General features: G+C 38.7%; 4 non-coding genes across 4 annotated transcripts; all 4 read right to left on the bottom strand.

The window, feature by feature from the left end:
* Window positions 1-3,772: 3,772 nt before the first annotated feature.
* On the bottom strand, window positions 3,773-3,845 carry trnav-cac (transfer RNA valine (anticodon CAC)). Its single transcript has one exon. It is a non-coding gene; the product is annotated as a tRNA-Val (tRNA).
* A 141-nt stretch (window positions 3,846-3,986) lies between these two features.
* trnav-aac (transfer RNA valine (anticodon AAC)) lies at window positions 3,987-4,059 on the bottom strand. Its single transcript has one exon. It is a non-coding gene; the product is annotated as a tRNA-Val (tRNA).
* Window positions 4,060-5,048: 989 nt separating this feature from the next.
* On the bottom strand, window positions 5,049-5,121 carry trnav-cac (transfer RNA valine (anticodon CAC)). Its single transcript has one exon. It is a non-coding gene; the product is annotated as a tRNA-Val (tRNA).
* Window positions 5,122-6,656: 1,535 nt separating this feature from the next.
* trnav-uac (transfer RNA valine (anticodon UAC)) lies at window positions 6,657-6,729 on the bottom strand. The gene has a single exon. It is a non-coding gene; the product is annotated as a tRNA-Val (tRNA).
* Window positions 6,730-19,038: the final 12,309 nt, after the last annotated feature.

The raw sequence follows: 19,038 nt of genomic DNA, 5'->3' as shown, positions 1-19,038 counted from the left end.
CCATAATGCTTCCAATACTTTCTATATCCTTCACAGTACAAGTAGTGTCATCAGCGTACTGATGTACAACACTGACACCACCACCTGGGATTCCAACACCCCTTACTTCTTTATTACTATTTATCAATGTAGCTAACGGTTCTGTAGAAACACTGTACAGCAGAGCTGACAAAGGACAGCCCTGCCTTACTGACCTCTCCACAGGGAAAGTATCTGTTAACACTCCGTTACATTTAACACAACTTTTAGCCCCACTATACAACAGGTTGATCCAAGATACAAACTTTGGCCCAAACCCAAACCTCTCCAAAGTCTGTAATAAAAAGCTGTGCTCCACTCTATCGAAAGCTTTGTTAAAGTCCAAACTTAAAACTATACCACCTTCATTTTTCATTTGATTAACAACATCCCTAATTGTACAAATGACATCTGCAATATCTCTTCCAGGTATGCCGTAGGCTTGTGTTGATTCAATAATACTCCCAATCACCTTTTTCATCCTATTCGCTAACACTTTAGTCAGTATCTTATAATCCGAATTTAGAAGGCTAATAGGCCTATAATTTTCTAACTTTAATCTACTGCCCCTATTTTTGAATAAGATCGTTAACATTCCAGTTGACATAGACTCAGGGATTTCCTTATTCTCTTCCATATAATGAAACACCCTCACTAAAATGGGTGCCAAAATATCTACAAAGACTTTATAGAACTCATTTGTTAAACCATCCAAACCCGGACTTTTATTACCTTGCGTGCTAACAATTGCTTCCTTGATTTCCATAATCGAAATCTCTTCATCACACATCATTCTATCTGCCTGCGATACTTTGGCACTAATTGTATCCAACACTTTTACAACACACACTTTATCTACATCATTCTTTTTGTAAAGATTTCTGTAAAAGGTTTCAACTGTCTCTAAGATCCCAACAAAATCGTTTACCTTTACACCTCTTTCATCTTCCAACTCTACAATGTAACTCTTAGTTTGTTTTCTTTTTTCCAGACCCAAAAAAAAGGATGTACATTTCTCTCCCTCCAAAGCGTACTGTGCCCTGCTCCTAACAATAGCACCCAAACATTTATTTTTTTCATAACGACCCAGCTCTGCATGGATTTTCAAATAATTCACAACATCATAGTCTGGATCCGTATCAGCCTTTTCAAGTTCATGCAACATCCTATTCCTAAGCATTATTTCTTTCTGCTTATCTAAACGGTTATGATTTTTTGCGTACCTAATACTCCTATTTTTTACTTTTACTTTCACTTCCTCCCACCATAAACACACATTCTCTTTTAACAGTACATTAGACATTTCATCATTAATACATTCAACAATTTCATTTCTATATCCTTCCTCCTTTAACAGACTGGCATTTAAACACCAGACACCTCCCCCTCTCCTCTCCACACCAAAACCCATTTGAAATGACATTACTGCATGATCACTATATGCTGTAAAGGTATATGACACCTTCTTAACATTCTGCACCAATTCTTGTTTTGCTAGACATAAATCAATTCTGCTTTGTTTTAATTCCTTTAGAACCACCTGCCTTCTAGAGAATACTCTTCTGTTTGGATTTTCAGCCCTCCATATATCTACTAGATTCTCCTCATTCATAAGTTTCCATAATGCATTTCTAGAAGAGTCATATCTGAATTTAGCACAACTAGAGGCATCCATTCTACTACACCTCACATTAAAATCTCCTATCAGTATACAGTTTTCTGAGCACAGTGTTTTTAATTTGTGAAACATTTCTCTCCTTTCAGATTCAATGTTTGAAGCATAAACATTAATTAAACGAAAAACTACATTTTGAACTTCAAATTCAATTACAATAAGTCTGCCATCATTGTCAGCATATATTTCTTTTACATTTTGCACCACATCATTTTTTATCAAAATAGCCACACCACATGTTTTATCCCCTCCATGACTACAAAAAATTAAATCTGACCATTTACTCTTAATCTCCTGCATTTTGGAGTCTGTCCAATTGGTCTCTTGAAAACACAACATGTCTGCCTTAACAGACACTAATACCTGCTCAAATTTGCTCATGTTTCTCAAACTGTTACCATTTAGGGATGCGACTGTAATCATTATGAATGTGTGCAGAAGTGAAATCAGAGCCAAACAAGTCCTTAAAAATCCTACTTTTTCTTTTTTCCAAAACCCATCATCTCCCTGGTTTTCGACAATGACCTCTTATTTTTTACAAACAACTGAAGATCCTCACTATCTATTTCATCATCCGTCTCTTTATTTGGATTTTTGGGGGGATCGGCGGGGAAGCCTTTTGAAAAGTGCGCTTTAACAGTGCCCGTGACTTCAGTGGACCCAGCCCACTCTTTGGTGTAATTTTTACACAGGCTTAAAGCTGGCTCAGGCACCTGAGAAGCACCTTGCACCATCTCTACCTGTGTATGTCTTTCACCCATCATGTGCTGCTGTTCCACCTTGTCAGCAGCAGAGACTAAAACGGCGTCTCGTGCTTTGCCAGGAGACATTACAGGCTCTTCAAGCTTATCTGCCACTGTCTCTGGAGTCACACTCTCCATGTCACTCTCATCCTCCCTCTCCATAGGCACACTCCCCTCTTCCTCAGACGTGAGGTCCATTGTTTGCAAAAGTAAGTGATTTTCTCCCTTATTACAGCTACATCTAACTTTAGGTCTGTCACACATTTTGCACACATTTCCTATGTTCCGACATTCTCTGGCATAATGCCCTTGTTCACTACATTTGTGGCATGTGAATTCCGGACATTCCTTAAGTATGTGCCCCGGCTGAATACATAATCTACATACCTTCACTTGATTGTCGTGGATTACACGAAAATATTCAAATCCCTCGACAGTGTTAAATTTTGTAGAATATGGCAAGGATTGCACATTGTCTGTAAACTTTACCTTGCAAAATCTTGTCCCATCTACAATGTCCGTTCCTGGCCACATCCTCCTCTTGATTGGCGTGGTCGCCTTCACCTTCCAGCCTTTTAGTTTCTCTTCTATCTCCTCATCCGTAATGTATGCGGGCAAGTTCAAAAAGGACACCACCAGCTCATCGTTCCCTAGTTCTTTAGCCATGATTTGACAGTTCTTTATCTTTAGCCCGTCTATTAGTCTTTCTTTTCCATTTACATGAGACATTGTTACTTCATACTTATTCCCGTCTTTCATTCGACATCCCAGTATTGTTCCGCAAACTTCCTTTATTCCTCTCAGCAATTCCATCGTTGTTATTTTCCCTTCTCCACTTATTTCCACGTTCACCGTCAGTTCCTTCTCATATGTTCTTTTTTTCAGTTCTTCGTTTAACATTCTGATTTCACTGTTGTCCTTTCTCGTCGTCGTTTGTATTCTTGATGTCGAAGCCATGTTGTCCGTCCGGTTATTTTAAGCAATATCCCCCAAACAGCTCACGCTGATGGGGGACAATAGCAAAAACGTTTCACAGAAACTTCACTACAGTCACTCACAAACTTTCAAACTTATAAGTCAACTAGACCTCCAAAAAAAACGATATTCTCTCTCAAGCACTCAGACACCTGCTTCTCTTCCACTTCCTGAAACTCCAAAAAGGGGCGTGTGAAGCGAACGTGATAACCACTACACTACAGAAACTTCTGCTTGATTTTCCTGCAAGAAGTAAACTGAATTTTACAGATATTCAGGGCACGTATTCGAATTTCCAAAATAAAGAATTCATGAAATTTTCTGTTACCACTACGGTAAATCACAATGTGTCAATGAGTGTTGTTTCCGCCCGGTTTCGAACCAGGGACCTTTCGCGTGTGAAGCAAACGTGATAACCACTACACTACAGAAACTGCTGCTACATTTAGCTGCGAGGAGTAAACCGAATTTTACAGATATTCATGGCACGTATTCGAATTTCCAAAATACAGAATTCATGAAAATAACAATTCTTTGTTGAAAGTACAGTACCTACTGCACGTGTCAAAGAGCTCTGTTTCCGCCCGGTTTCGAACCGAGGACCTTTCGCGTGTTAAGCGAACGTGATAACCACTACACTACAGAAACTTCTGCAACAAGTATCTGCAAGGAGTAAACCGAATTTTACAGATATTCATGGCACGCGTTCAAATTTCCAAAATTAGGCATTTATGAAAATAACTATTCTCTGTTAATAGTACAGTACCTACTGCACGTGTCAAAGAGCACTGTTTCCTCCCAGTTTCAAACTGAGGACCTTTCACGTGTAAAGAGAACGTGATAACCACTACACTACAGAAACTGCTGCTTGATTTTTCTGCAAGGAGTAAACCGAATTTTAAAAATATTCATGGCACGTATTCGAATTTCCAAAATAAAGAATTCATGAAATTTTCTGTTACCACTATGGTACTTCAGAATGTGTCAATGAGCGTTGTTTCCGCCCGGTTTCGAACCAGGGACCTTTCGCGTGTGAAGCAAACGTGATAACCACTAGACCACAAAAACTACTGCTACAATTAGCTGCGAGGAGTAAATCGAATTTTACAGATATTCATGGCACGTATTCGAATTTCCAAAATACAGAATTCATGAAAATAACAATTCTTTGTTGAAAGTACAGTACCTACTGCACGTGTCAAAGAGCTCTGTTTCCGCCCGGTTTCAAACCGAGGACCTTTCGCGTGTTAAGCAAACGTGATAACCGCTACACTACAGAAACTGCTTCAACAATTATCTGCAAGGAGTAAACCGAATTTTACAGATATTCATGGCACGTGTTCAAATTTCCAAAATTAGGCATTTATGAAAATAACTATTCTCTGTTAATAGTACAGTACCTACTGCACATGTCAAAGAGCACTGTTTCCTCCCGGTTTCAAACTGAGGACCTTTCACGTGTAAAGCGAACGTGATAACCACTACACTACAGACACTGCTGCTACATTCAGCTGCAAGGAGTAAACCGAATTTTACAGATATTCATGGCACGTGTTGAAATTTCCAAATTTAGGCATTTATGAAAATAACTATTCTCTTTTAAAAGTACTGTACCTACTGCACGTGTCAAAGAGCACTGTTTCCGCCCGGTTTCGAACCGAGGACCTTTCGCGTGTAAAGCGAACGTGATAACCACTACAGTACAGAAACTGCTGCTTGATTTTCCTGCAAGAAGTAAACCGAATTTTACAGATATTCAGGGCACGTATTCGAATTTCCAAAATACAGAATTTATGAAAATAACTATTCTTTGTTGAAAGTACAGTACCTACTGCACGTGTCAAAGAGCTCTGTTTCCACCCGGTTTCGTAAACCAAATTTTAAAAATATTCATGTCACGTATTCAAATTTCCAAAACAAGGGATTAATGAAATTCTTTGTTAACACTATGGTACTTCTTGAATGTGTCAATGAGCGTTGTTTCCGCCTGGTTTCGAACCAGGGACCTTTCGCGTGTGAAGCGAACTTGATAACCACTACACTAAAGAAACTGCTGTAACACTTAACTGCAAGGAGTAAAACGAATTTTACTGATATTCATGGCACGTGTTGAAATTTCCAAAATTAGGCATTTATGAAAATAACTATTCTCTTTTAAAAGTACTGTACGTGTCAAAGAGCACTGTTTCCGCCCGGTTTCGAACCAAGGACCTTTCGCGTGTTAAGCGTACGTGATAACCACTACACTACAGAAACTGCTTCAACAATTATCTGCAAGGAGTAAATCGAATTTTACAGATATTCATGGCACGTGTTCGAATTTCCAAAATAAGGCATTTATGAAAATAACTATTCTCTGTTAATAGTACAGTACCTACTGCACATGTCAAAGAGCACTGTTTCCTCCCGGTTTCAAACTGAGGACCTTTCACGTGTAAAGCGAACGTGATAACCACTACACTACAGAAACTGCTGCTTGATTTTTCTGCAAGGAGTAAACCGAATTTTACCGATATTCATGGCACGTATTCGAATTTCCAAAATAAAGAATTAATTACATTTTCTGTTACCACTATGGTACTTCAGAATGTGTCAATGAGCGTTGTTTCCGCCCGGTTTCGAACCAGGGACCTTTCGCGTGTGAAGCAAACGTGATAACCACTAGACCACAAAAACTACTGCTACAATTAGCTGCGAGGAGTAAATCGAATTTTACAGATATTCATGGCACGTATTCGAATTTCCAAAATACAGAATTCATGAAAATAACAATTCTTTGTTGAAAGTACAGTACCTACTGCACGTGTCAAAGAGCTCTGTTTCCGCCCGGTTTCAAACCGAGGACCTTTCGCGTGTTAAGCAAACGTGATAACCGCTACACTACAGAAACTGCTTCAACAATTATCTGCAAGGAGTAAACCGAATTTTACAGATATTCATGGCACGTGTTCAAATTTCCAAAATTAGGCATTTATGAAAATAACTATTCTCTGTTAATAGTACAGTACCTACTGCACATGTCAAAGAGCACTGTTTCCTCCCGGTTTCAAACTGAGGACCTTTCACGTGTAAAGCGAACGTGATAACCACTACACTACAGACACTGCTGCTACATTCAGCTGCAAGGAGTAAACCGAATTTTACAGATATTCATGGCACGTGTTGAAATTTCCAAATTTAGGCATTTATGAAAATAACTATTCTCTTTTAAAAGTACTGTACCTACTGCACGTGTCAAAGAGCACTGTTTCCGCCCGGTTTCGAACCGAGGACCTTTCGCGTGTAAAGCGAACGTGATAACCACTACAGTACAGAAACTGCTGCTTGATTTTCCTGCAAGAAGTAAACCGAATTTTACAGATATTCAGGGCACGTATTCGAATTTCCAAAATACAGAATTTATGAAAATAACTATTCTTTGTTGAAAGTACAGTACCTACTGCACGTGTCAAAGAGCTCTGTTTCCACCCGGTTTCGTAAACCAAATTTTAAAAATATTCATGTCACGTATTCAAATTTCCAAAACAAGGGATTAATGAAATTCTTTGTTAACACTATGGTACTTCTTGAATGTGTCAATGAGCGTTGTTTCCGCCTGGTTTCGAACCAGGGACCTTTCGCGTGTGAAGCGAACTTGATAACCACTACACTAAAGAAACTGCTGTAACACTTAACTGCAAGGAGTAAAACGAATTTTACTGATATTCATGGCACGTGTTGAAATTTCCAAAATTAGGCATTTATGAAAATAACTATTCTCTTTTAAAAGTACTGTACGTGTCAAAGAGCACTGTTTCCGCCCGGTTTCGAACCAAGGACCTTTCGCGTGTTAAGCGTACGTGATAACCACTACACTACAGAAACTGCTTCAACAATTATCTGCAAGGAGTAAATCGAATTTTACAGATATTCATGGCACGTGTTCGAATTTCCAAAATAAGGCATTTATGAAAATAACTATTCTCTGTTAATAGTACAGTACCTACTGCACATGTCAAAGAGCACTGTTTCCTCCCGGTTTCAAACTGAGGACCTTTCACGTGTAAAGCGAACGTGATAACCACTACACTACAGAAACTGCTGCTTGATTTTTCTGCAAGGAGTAAACCGAATTTTACCGATATTCATGGCACGTATTCGAATTTCCAAAATAAAGAATTAATTACATTTTCTGTTACCACTATGGTACTTCAGAATGTGTCAATGAGCGTTGTTTCCGCCTGGTTTCGAACCAGGGACCTTTCGCGTGTGAAGCGAACTTGATAACCACTACACTACAGAAACTGCTGTAACACTTATCTGCAAGGAGTAAAACGAATTTTACTGATATTCATGGCACGTGTTCAAATTTCCAAAATTAGGCATTTATGAAAATAACTATTCTCTTTTAAAATTACTGTACGTGTCAAAGAGCACTGTTTCCGCCCGGTTTCGAACGAAGGACCTTTCGCGTGTTAAGCGTACGTGATAACCACTACACTACAGAAACTGCTTCAACAATTATCTGCAAGGAGTAAATCGAATTTTACAGATATTCATGGCACGTGTTCAAATTTCCAAAATTAGGCATTTATGAAAATAACTATTCTCTGTTAATAGTACAGTACCTACCACACATGTCAAAGAGCACTGTTTCCTCCCGGTTTCAAACTGAGGACCTTTCACGTGTAAAGCGAACGTGATAACCACTACACTACAGAAACTGCTGCTTGATTTTCCTGCAAGAAGTAAACCGAATTTTACAGATATTCATGGCACGTATTCGAATTTCCAAAATAAGGCATTTATGAAAATAACTATTCTCTGTTAATAGTACAGTATCCACCGCACATGTCAAAGAGCACTGTTTCCTCCCGGTTTCAAACTGAGGACCTTTCGCGTATAAAGCGAACGTGATAACCACTACACTACAGAAACTGCTGTAACACTTATCTGCAAGGAGTAAAACGAATTTTACTGATATTCATGGCACGTGTTCAAATTTCCAAAATTAGGCATTTATGAAAATAACTATTCTCTTTTAAAAGTACTGTACGTGTCAAAGACACTGTTTCCGCCCGGTTTCGAACGAAGGACCTTTCGCGTGTTAAGCGTACGTGATAACCACTACACTACAGAAACTGCTTCAACAATTATCTGCAAGGAGTAAATCGAATTTTACAGATATTCATGGCACGTGTTCAAATTTCCAAAATTAGGCATTTATGAAAATAACTATTGTCTGTTAATAGTACAGTACCTACTGCACATGTCAAAGAGCACTGTTTCCTCCCGGTTTCAAACTGAGGACCTTTCACGTGTAAAGCGAACGTGATAACCACTACACTACAGAAACTGCTGCTTGATTTTCCTGCAAGAAGTAAACCGAATTTTACAGATATTCATGGCACGTATTCGAATTTCCAAAATAAGGCATTCATGAAATTTTCTGTTACCACTATGGTACTTCAGAATGTGTCAATGAGCGTTGTTTCCGCCCGGTTTCGAACCAGGGACCTTTCGCGTGTGAAGCGAACGTGATAACCACTACACATCAGAAACTACTGCTACAATTAGCTGCAAGGAGTAAACCAAATTTTAAAAATATTCATGTCACGTATTCAAATTTCCAAAACAAGGGATTAATGAAATTCTTTGTTAACACTATGGTACTTCTTGAATGTGTCAATGAGCGTTGTTTCCGCCTGGTTTCGAACCAGGGACCTTTCGCGTGTGAAGCGAACTTGATAACCACTACACTAAAGAAACTGCTGTAACACTTAACTGCAAGGAGTAAAACGAATTTTACTGATATTCATGGCACGTGTTCAAATTTCCAAAATTAGGCATTTATGAAAATAACTATTCTCTTTTAAAAGTACTGTACGTGTCAAAGAGCACTGTTTCCGCCCGGTTTCGAACCAAGGACCTTTCGCGTGTTAAGCGTACGTGATAACCACTACACTACAGAAACTGCTTCAACAATTATCTGCAAGGAGTAAATCGAATTTTACAGATATTCATGGCACATGTTCGAATTTCCAAAATAAGGCATTTATGAAAATAACTATTCTCTGTTAATAGTACAGTACCTACTGCACATGTCAAAGAGCACTGTTTCCTCCCGGTTTCAAACTGAGGACCTTTCACGTGTAAAGCGAACGTGATAACCACTACACTACAGAAACTGCTGCTTGATTTTCCTGCAAGAAGTAAACCGAATTTTACAGATATTCATGGCACGTATTCGATTTTCCAAAATAAGGCATTCATGAAATTTTCTGTTACCACTATGGTACTTCAGAATGTGTCAATGAGCGTTGTTTCCGCCCGGTTTCGAACCAGGGACCTTTCGCGTGTGAAGCGAACGTGATAACCACTACACATCAGAAACTACTGCTACAATTAGCTGCAAGGAGTAAACCAAATTTTAAAAATATTCATGTCACGTATTCAAATTTCCAAAACAAGGGATTAATGAAATTCTTTGTTAACACTATGGTACTTCTTGAATGTGTCAATGAGTGTTGTTTCCGCCTGGTTTCGAACCAGGGACCTTTCGCGTGTGAAGCGAACTTGATAACCACTACACTACAGAAACTGCTTCAACAATTATCTGCAAGGAGTAAATCGAATTTTACAGATATTCATGGCACGTGTTCGAATTTCCAAAATAAGGCATTTATGAAAATAACTATTCTCTGTTAATAGTACAGTACCTATTGCACATGTCAAAGGGCACTGTTTCCTCCCGGTTTCAAACTGAGGACCTTTCACGTGTAAAGCGAACGTGATAACCACTACACTACAGAAACTGCTGCTTGATTTTTCTGCAAGGAGTAAACCGAATTTTACCGATATTCATGGCACGTATTCGATTTTCCAAAATAAAGAATTAATTAAATTTTCTGTTACCACTATGGTACTTCAGAATGTGTCAATGAGCGTTGTTTCCGCCTGGTTTCGAACCAGGGACCTTTCGCGTGTGAAGCGAACTTGATAACCACTACACTACAGAAACTGCTGTAACACTTATCTGCAAGGAGTAAAACGAATTTTACTGATATTCATGGCACGTGTTCAAATTTCCAAAATTAGGCAGTTATGAAAATAACTATTCTCTTTTAAAAGTACTGTACCTACTGCACGTGTCAAAGAGCACTGTTTCCGCCCGGTTTCAAACTGAGGACCTTTCACGTGTAAAGCGAACGTGATAACCACTACACTACAGAAACTGCTGTAACACTTATCTGCAAGGAGTAAAACGAATTTTACTGATATTCATGGCACGTGTTCAAATTTCCAAAATTAGGCATTTATGAAAATAACTATTCTCTTTTAAAAGTACTGTACGTGTCAAAGAGCACTGTTTCCGCCCGTTTTCGAACCAAGGACCTTTCGCGTGTTAAGCGTACGTGATAACCACTACACTACAGAAACTGCTTCAACAATTATCTGCAAGGAATAAATCGAATTTTACAGATATTCATGGCACGTGTTCAAATTTCCAAAATTAGGCATTTATGAAAATAACTATTCTCTTTTAAAAGTACTGTACCTACTGCACGTGTCAAAGAGCACTGTTTCCGCCTGGTTTCGAACCGAGGACCTTTCGCGTGTTAAGCGAACGTGATACCCACTACACTACAGACACTGCTTCAACAATTATCTGCAAGGAGTAAATCGAATTTTACAGATATTCATGGCACGTGTTCAAATTTCCAAAATTAGGCATTTATGAAAATAACTATTCTCTGTTAATAGTACAGTACCTACCGCACATGTCAAAGAGCACTGTTTCCTCCCGGTTTCAAACTGAGGACCTTTCACGTGTAAAGCGAACGTGATAACCACTACACTACAGAAACTGCTGCTTGATTTTCCTGCAAGAAGTAAACCGAATTTTACAGATATTCATGGCACGTATTCGAATTTCCAAAATAAGGCATTAATGAAAATAACTATTCTCTGTTAATAGTACAGTATCCACCGCACATGTCAAAGAGCACTGTTTCCTCCCGGTTTCAAACTGAGGACCTTTCGCGTATAAAGCAAACGTGATAACCACTACACTACAGAAACTGCTGTAACACTTATCTGCAAGGAGTAAAACGAATTTTACTGATATTCATGGCACGTGTTCAAATTTCCAAAATTAGGCATTTATGAAAATAACTATTCTCTTTTAAAAGTACTGTACGTGTCAAAGAGCACTGTTTCCGCCCGGTTTCGAACGAAGGACCTTTCGCGTGTTAAGCGTACGTGATAACCACTACACTACAGAAACTGCTTCAACAATTATCTGCAAGGAGTAAATCGAATTTTACAGATATTCATGGCACGTGTTCAAATTTCCAAAATTAGGCATTTATGAAAATAACTATTCTCTGTTAATAGTACAGTACCTACCACACATGTCAAAGAGCACTGTTTCCTCCCGGTTTCAAACTGAGGACCTTTCACGTGTAAAGCGAACGTGATAACCACTACACTACAGAAACTGCTGCTTGATTTTCCTGCAAGAAGTAAACCGAATTTTACAGATATTCATGGCACGTATTCGAATTTCCAAAATAAGGCATTCATGAAATTTTCTGTTACCACTATGGTACTTCAGAATGTGTCAATGAGCGTTGTTTCCGCCCGGTTTCGAACCAGGGACCTTTCGCGTGTGAAGCGAACGTGATAACCACTACACATCAGAAACTACTGCTACAATTAGCTGCAAGGAGTAAACCAAATTTTAAAAATATTCATGTCACGTATTCAAATTTCCAAAACAAGGGATTAATGAAATTCTTTGTTAACACTATGGTACTTCTTGAATGTGTCAATGAGTGTTGTTTCCGCCTGGTTTCGAACCAGGGACCTTTCGCGTGTGAAGCGAACTTGATAACCACTACACTAAAGAAACTGCTGTAACACTTAACTGCAAGGAGTAAAACGAATTTTACTGATATTCATGTCACGTGTTCAAATTTCCAAAATTAGGCATTTATGAAAATAACTATTCTCTTTTAAAAGTACTGTACGTGTCAAAGAGCACTGTTTCCGCCCGGTTTCGAACCGAGGACCTTTCGCGTGTTAAGCGAACGTGATACCCACTACACTACAGACACTGCTTCAACAATTATCTGCAAGGAGTAAATCGAATTTTACAGATATTCATGGCACGTGTTCAAATTTCCAAAATTAGGCATTTATGAAAATATCTATTCTCTGTTAATAGTACAGTACCCACCGCACATGTCAAAGCGCACTGTTTCCTCCCGGTTTCAAACTGAGGACCTTTCACGTGTAAAGCGAACGTGATAACCACTACACTACAGAAACTGCTGTAACACTTATCTGCAAGGAGTAAAACGAATTTTACTGATATTCATGGCACGTGTTCAAATTTCCAAAATTAGGCATTTATGAAAATAACTATTCTCTTTTAAAAGTACTGTACTTGTCAAAGAGCACTGTTTCCGCCCGGTTTCGAACCAAGGACCTTTCGCGTGTTAAGCGTACGTGATAACCACTACACTACAGAAACTGCTTCAACAATTATCTGCAAGGAATAAATCGAATTTTACAGATATTCATGGCACGTGTTCAAATTTCCAAAATTAGGCATTTATGAAAATAACTATTCTCTTTTAAAAGTACTGTACCTACTGCACGTGTCAAAGAGCACTGTTTCCGCCCGGTTTCGAACCGAGGACCTTTCGCGTGTTAAGCGAACGTGATACCCACTACACTACAGACACTGCTTCAACAATTATCTGCAAGGAGTAAATCGAATTTTACAGATATTCATGGCACGTGTTCAAATTTCCAAAATTAGGCATTTATGAAAATATCTATTCTCTGTTAATAGTACAGTACCCACCGCACATGTCAAAGCGCACTGTTTCCTCCCGGTTTCAAACTGAGGACCTTTCACGTGTAAAGCGAACGTGATAACCACTACACTACAGAAACTGCTGTAACACTTATCTGCAAGGAGTAAAACGAATTTTACTGATATTCATGGCACGTGTTCAAATTTCCAAAATTAGGCATTTATGAAAATAACTATTCTCTTTTAAAAGTACTGTACGTGTCAAAGAGCACTGTTTCCGTCCGGTTTCGAACCAAGGACCTTTCGCGTGTTAAGCGTACGTGATAACCACTACACTACAGACACTGCTTCAACAATTATCTGCAAGGAGTAAATCGAATTTTACAGATATTCATGGCACGTGTTCAAATTTCCAAAATTAGGCATTTATGAAAATATCTATTCTCTGTTAATAGTACAGTACCCACCGCACATGTCAAAGCGCACTGTTTCCTCCCGGTTTCAAACTGAGGACCTTTCACGTGTAAAGCGAACGTGATAACCACTACACTACAGAAACTGCTGTAACACTTATCTGCAAGGAGTAAAACGAATTTTACTGATATTCATGGCACGTGTTCAAATTTCCAAAATTAGGCATTTATGAAAATAACTATTCTCTTTTAAAAGTACTGTACGTGTCAAAGAGCACTGTTTCCGCCCGGTTTCGAACCAAGGACCTTTCGCGTGTTAAGCGTACGTGATAACCACTACACTACAGAAACTGCTTCAACAATTATCTGCAAGGAATAAATCGAATTTTACAGATATTCATGGCACGTGTTCAAATTTCCAAAATTAGGCATTTATGAAAATAACTATTCTCTGTTATTAGTACAGTACCTACTGCACATGTCAAAGAGCACTGTTTCCTCCCGGTTTCAAACTGAGGACCTTTCACGTGTAAAGCGAACGTGATAACCACTACACTACAGAAACTGCTGCTTGATTTTCTTGCAAGAAGTAAACCGAATTTTACAGATATTCATGGCACGTATTCGAATTTCCAAAATAAGGCATTCATGAAATTTTCTGTTACCACTATGGTACTTCAGAATGTGTCAATGAGCGTTGTTTCCGCCCGGTTTCGAACCAGGGACCTTTCGCGTGTGAAGCGAACGTGATAACCACTACACATCAGAAACTACTGCTACAATTAGCTGCAAGGAGTAAACCGAATTTTAAAAATATTCATGTCACGTATTCAAATTTCCAAAACAAGGGATTAATGAAATTCTTTGTTAACACTATGGTACTTCTTGAATGTGTCAATGAGCGTTGTTTCCGCCTGGTTTCGAACCAGGGACCTTTCGCGTGTGAAGCGAACTTGATAACCACTACACTACAGAAACTGCTGTAACACTTAACTGCAAGGAGTAAAACGAATTTTACTGATATTCATGGCACGTGTTCAAATTTCCAAAATTAGGCATTTATGAAAATAACTATTCTCTTTTAAAAGTACTGTACCTACTGCACGTGTCAAAGAGCACTGTTTCCACCCGGTTTCGAAACGAGGACCTTTCGCATGTTAAGCGAACGTGATAACCACTACACTACAGAAACTGCTTCAACAATTATCTGCAAGGAGTAAATCGAATTTTACAGATATTCATGGCACGTGTTCAAATTTCCAAAATTAGGCATTTATGAAAATAACTATTCTCTGTTAACCTGTTGGGGCTAGGGGGCAGTATTTTCACGGCTGGATAAAAAAAACGTACCCGATTTAATCTGGTTACTAATCCTACCCAGTAACTAGAATATGCATATACTTATTATATATGGATAGAAAACACCCTAAAGTTTCTAAAACTGTTTGAATGGTGTCTGTGAGTATAACAGAACTCATTTGGCAGGCAAAACCCTGAGACATTTTCTGACAGGAAGTGGATACCTGATGTGTTGAATTACCTTTAAGCCTATGCCATTGAAACACACAGGGGTTGATTAATGTTTTGGCACTTCCTATTGCTTCCACTAGATGTCACCAGCCTTTACAAAGTGTTTTGAGTCTTTTACTGTGAGATCTGACCGAACAAGAGCCTTGGAACGGTGATGGCCGATTAGACTTTGGCGCGCGAGTTCATGTTGGGTACCCTCGTTCCAATACGTTATAAAAGAGAATGCATTCGTCCACCTTGAATATTATTCATGTTCTGGTTAAAAAAGGCACTAATGATTTATGCTATACAACGTTTGACATGTTTGAATGAACGTAAATATATTTTTTCCCCTCGTTCATGACGAGAAGTCCGGCTGGCTTAGATCATGTGCTAACAACACGGAGCTTTTTGGACATAAATGATGAGCTTTTTTGAACAAAACTACATTCGTTATGGACCTGGGATTCCTGGAAGTGACATCTGATGAAGAGAATCAAAGGTAATGGATTATTTACATAGTATTTTCGATTTTAGATCTCTCCAACATGGCCGTTTGTCTGTATAGCAAAGCGTATTTTTCTGGGCGCAGTGCTTAGATTATTGCAAAGTGGGATTTCCCAGTAAGGTTATTTTTAAATCTGGCAAGTTGATTGCGTTCAAGAGATGTAAATCTATAATTCTTTAAATGACAATATAATATTTTACCAATGTTTTCTAATTTTAATTATTTAATTTGTGGTGCTGACTTGACTGCCGGTTATTGGAGGGAAACGATTTCCTGAACATCAATGCCATAGTAAACCGCTGTTTTTGGATATAAATATGAACTTGATAGAACTAAAAATGCATTTATTGTCTAACATAATGTCCTAGGAGTGTCATCTGATGGAGATTGTTAAAGGTTAGTGCATCATTTTAGCTGGTTTTATGGTTTTGGTGACGCCTGTCTTTGAATTGACAAAACATTACACACAGCTATTGTCAATGTACTCTCCTAACATAATCTAACTTTATGCTTTCGCCGTAAAACCTTTTTGAAATCGGACAACGTGGTTAGATTAAGGAGATGTTTATCTTTCAAAGGGTGTAAGATAGTTGTATGTTTGAAAAATTTGAATTTTGACATTTATTTGGTTTCAAATTTGCCGCTCTTGAAATGCACCTGCTGTTGATAGGGTGCACCACGGGTGGCACGCTAGCGTCCCACATAGCCCCAAGAAGTTAAAAGTAGAAAGTTTGCAGCCATCCACTTCTTTATGTCTGAAACACAGGCTTCTAGCGAGGGCAATTTTGGGGCTTCACCATGTTTCATTGAAATGTACAGCTGTGTGTCGTCCGCATAGCAGTGAAATTTAACATTATGTTTTCGAATGACATCCCCAAGAGGTAAAATATATAGTGAAAACAATAGTGGTCCTAAAACGGAACCTTGAGGAACACCGAAATTTACAATTGATTTGTCAGAGGACAAACCATTCACAGAGACAAACTGATATCTTTCCGACAGATAAGATCTAAACCAGGCCAGAACTTGTCCATGTAGACCAATTTGGGTTTCCAATCTCTCCAAAAGAATGTGGTGATCGATGGTATCAAAAGCGGCACTAAGATCTAGGAGCACGAGGACAGATGCAGAGCCTCGGTCTGACGTCATTAACCTCTATGGGCTAGGTGGGACGCTAGCGTGCCACCCGTGGTGCACTCCATCAACAGCAGGTGCATTTCAAGAGCGGCAAATTTGAATCCAAATAAATGTCAAAATTCAAATTTTTCAAAAATACAACTATTTTACACCATTTGAAAGATAAACATCTCCTTAATCTAACCACGTTTTACGATTTCAAAAAGGTTTTACGGCGAAAGCATAAATTTAGAGTATGTTAGGACAGTACATTTACAAGAGTTGTGTGTAATGTTTTGTCAAGTCAAAGACAGGGTCACCAAAACCATAAAACCAGCTAAAATGATGCACTAACCTTTTACAATCTCCATCAGATGACACTCCTAGGACATTATGTTAGACAATGCATGCATTTTTAGTTCTATCAAGTTCATATTTATATCCAAAAACAGCGTTTTACTATGGCATTGATGTTGAGGAAATCGTTTCCCTCCAATAACCGGCAGTCAAGTCAGCGTCACAAATTAAATAATTAAAATTAGAAAACATTGGTAAAATATTATATTGTCATTTAAAGAATTATAGATTTACATCTCTTGAACGCAATCAACTTGCCAGATTTAAAAATAACCTTACTGGGAAATCACACTTTGCAATAATCTGAGCACTGCGCCCAGAAAAATACGCGTTGCGATACAGACTAGACGTCATGTTGGGGAGATCTAAAATCGAAAATACTATGTAAATAATCCATTACCTTTGATTCTCTTCATCAGATGTCACTTCCAGGTATCACAGGTCCATAACGAATGTAGTTTTGTTCAAAAAAGCTCATCATTTATGTCCAAAAATCTCCGTCTTGTTAGCACATGATCTAAGCCAGCCGGACTTCTCGTCATGAACGAGGGGAAAAAATATATTTACGTTCGTTCAAACATGTCAAACGTTGTATAGCATAAATCATTAGGGCCTTTTTTAACCAGAACATGAATAATATTCAAGGTGGACGAATGCATACTCTTTTATAACGTATTGGAACGAGGGTACCCAACATGAACTCGCGCGCCAGGTGTCTAATGGGACATCATCGTTCCATGGCTCTTGTTCGGTCAGATCTCCCTCCAGAAGACTCAAAACACTTTGTAAAGGCTGGTGACATCTAGTGGAAGCAATAGGAAGTGCCAAAATATTCCTCAGCCCCTGTGTTTTTCAATGGGATAGGTTTAAAGTCAATACAATACATCAGGTATCCACTTCCTGTCAGAAAATGTCTCAGGGTTTTGCCTGCCAAATGAGTTCTGTTATACTCACAGACACCATTCAAACAGTTTTAGAAACTTTAGAGTGTTTTCTATCCATATATAATAAGTATATGCATATTCTAGTTACTGGGTAGGATTAGTAACCAGATTAAATTGGGTACGTTTTTTTATCCAGACGTGCAAATGCTGCCCCCTAGCCCTAACAGGTTAAAAGGTCATTTACCACCTTCACAAGTGCAGTCTCAGTGCTATGATGGGGTCTAAAACCAGACTGAAGCGTTTCCTATACATTGTTTGTCTTCAGGAAGGCAGTGAGTTGCTGTGCAACAGCTTTTTCTAAAATTTGAGAGGAATGGAAGATTCGATATAGGCCGATAGTTTTTTATAATTTCTGGATCAAGATTCGGCTTTTTCAAGAGAGGCTTTATTACTGCCACTTTTAGTGAGCTTGGTACACATCCGGTGGATAGAGAGCCGTTTATTATGTTCAACATAGGAGGGCCAAGCACAGGAAGCAGCTCTTTCAGTAGTTTAGTTGGAATAGGGTCCAGTATGCAGCTTGAGGGTTTGGAGGCCATGATTATTTTCATCATTGTGTCAAGAGATATAGTACTAAAACACATTAGTATCTCCCTTGATCCTAGGTCCTGGCAGAGTTGTGTAGACTCAGGACAATGGAGCTTTGGAGGAATACCCAGATTTAAAGAGGAGTCTGTAATCTGCTTTCTAATGATCATGATCTTTTCCTCAAAGAAGTTCATAAATGTATTACTGCTGAAGTGAAAGCCATCCTCCATTTGCGAAGGCTGCTTTTTGAATCAAAGTAAACTAATGTAAAAAATACCTATTCAAATCGATCAGTTTTCAACTAGAGAGATTGAGACGCATCGTATCTGTCTCAAGCCTCCATAATTGTTTATCTTACACCTCCACATCTGCAATGAAAGGTGATGGAGCTAGAGCGGTGTTTGTCAAACCATGACACATACCTATAATCGGTCTTCTCACAAAAAC

The sequence above is a fragment of the Salmo salar genome, chromosome 29 (assembly GCF_965601325.2).
Source record: "Salmo salar chromosome 29, fSalSal1, whole genome shotgun sequence".
Taxonomy (NCBI): Eukaryota; Metazoa; Chordata; class Actinopteri; order Salmoniformes; family Salmonidae; genus Salmo; species Salmo salar.
Note: the sequence above shows the minus strand (reverse complement) of the source record. Positions and strands in the feature narration are given on the sequence as shown.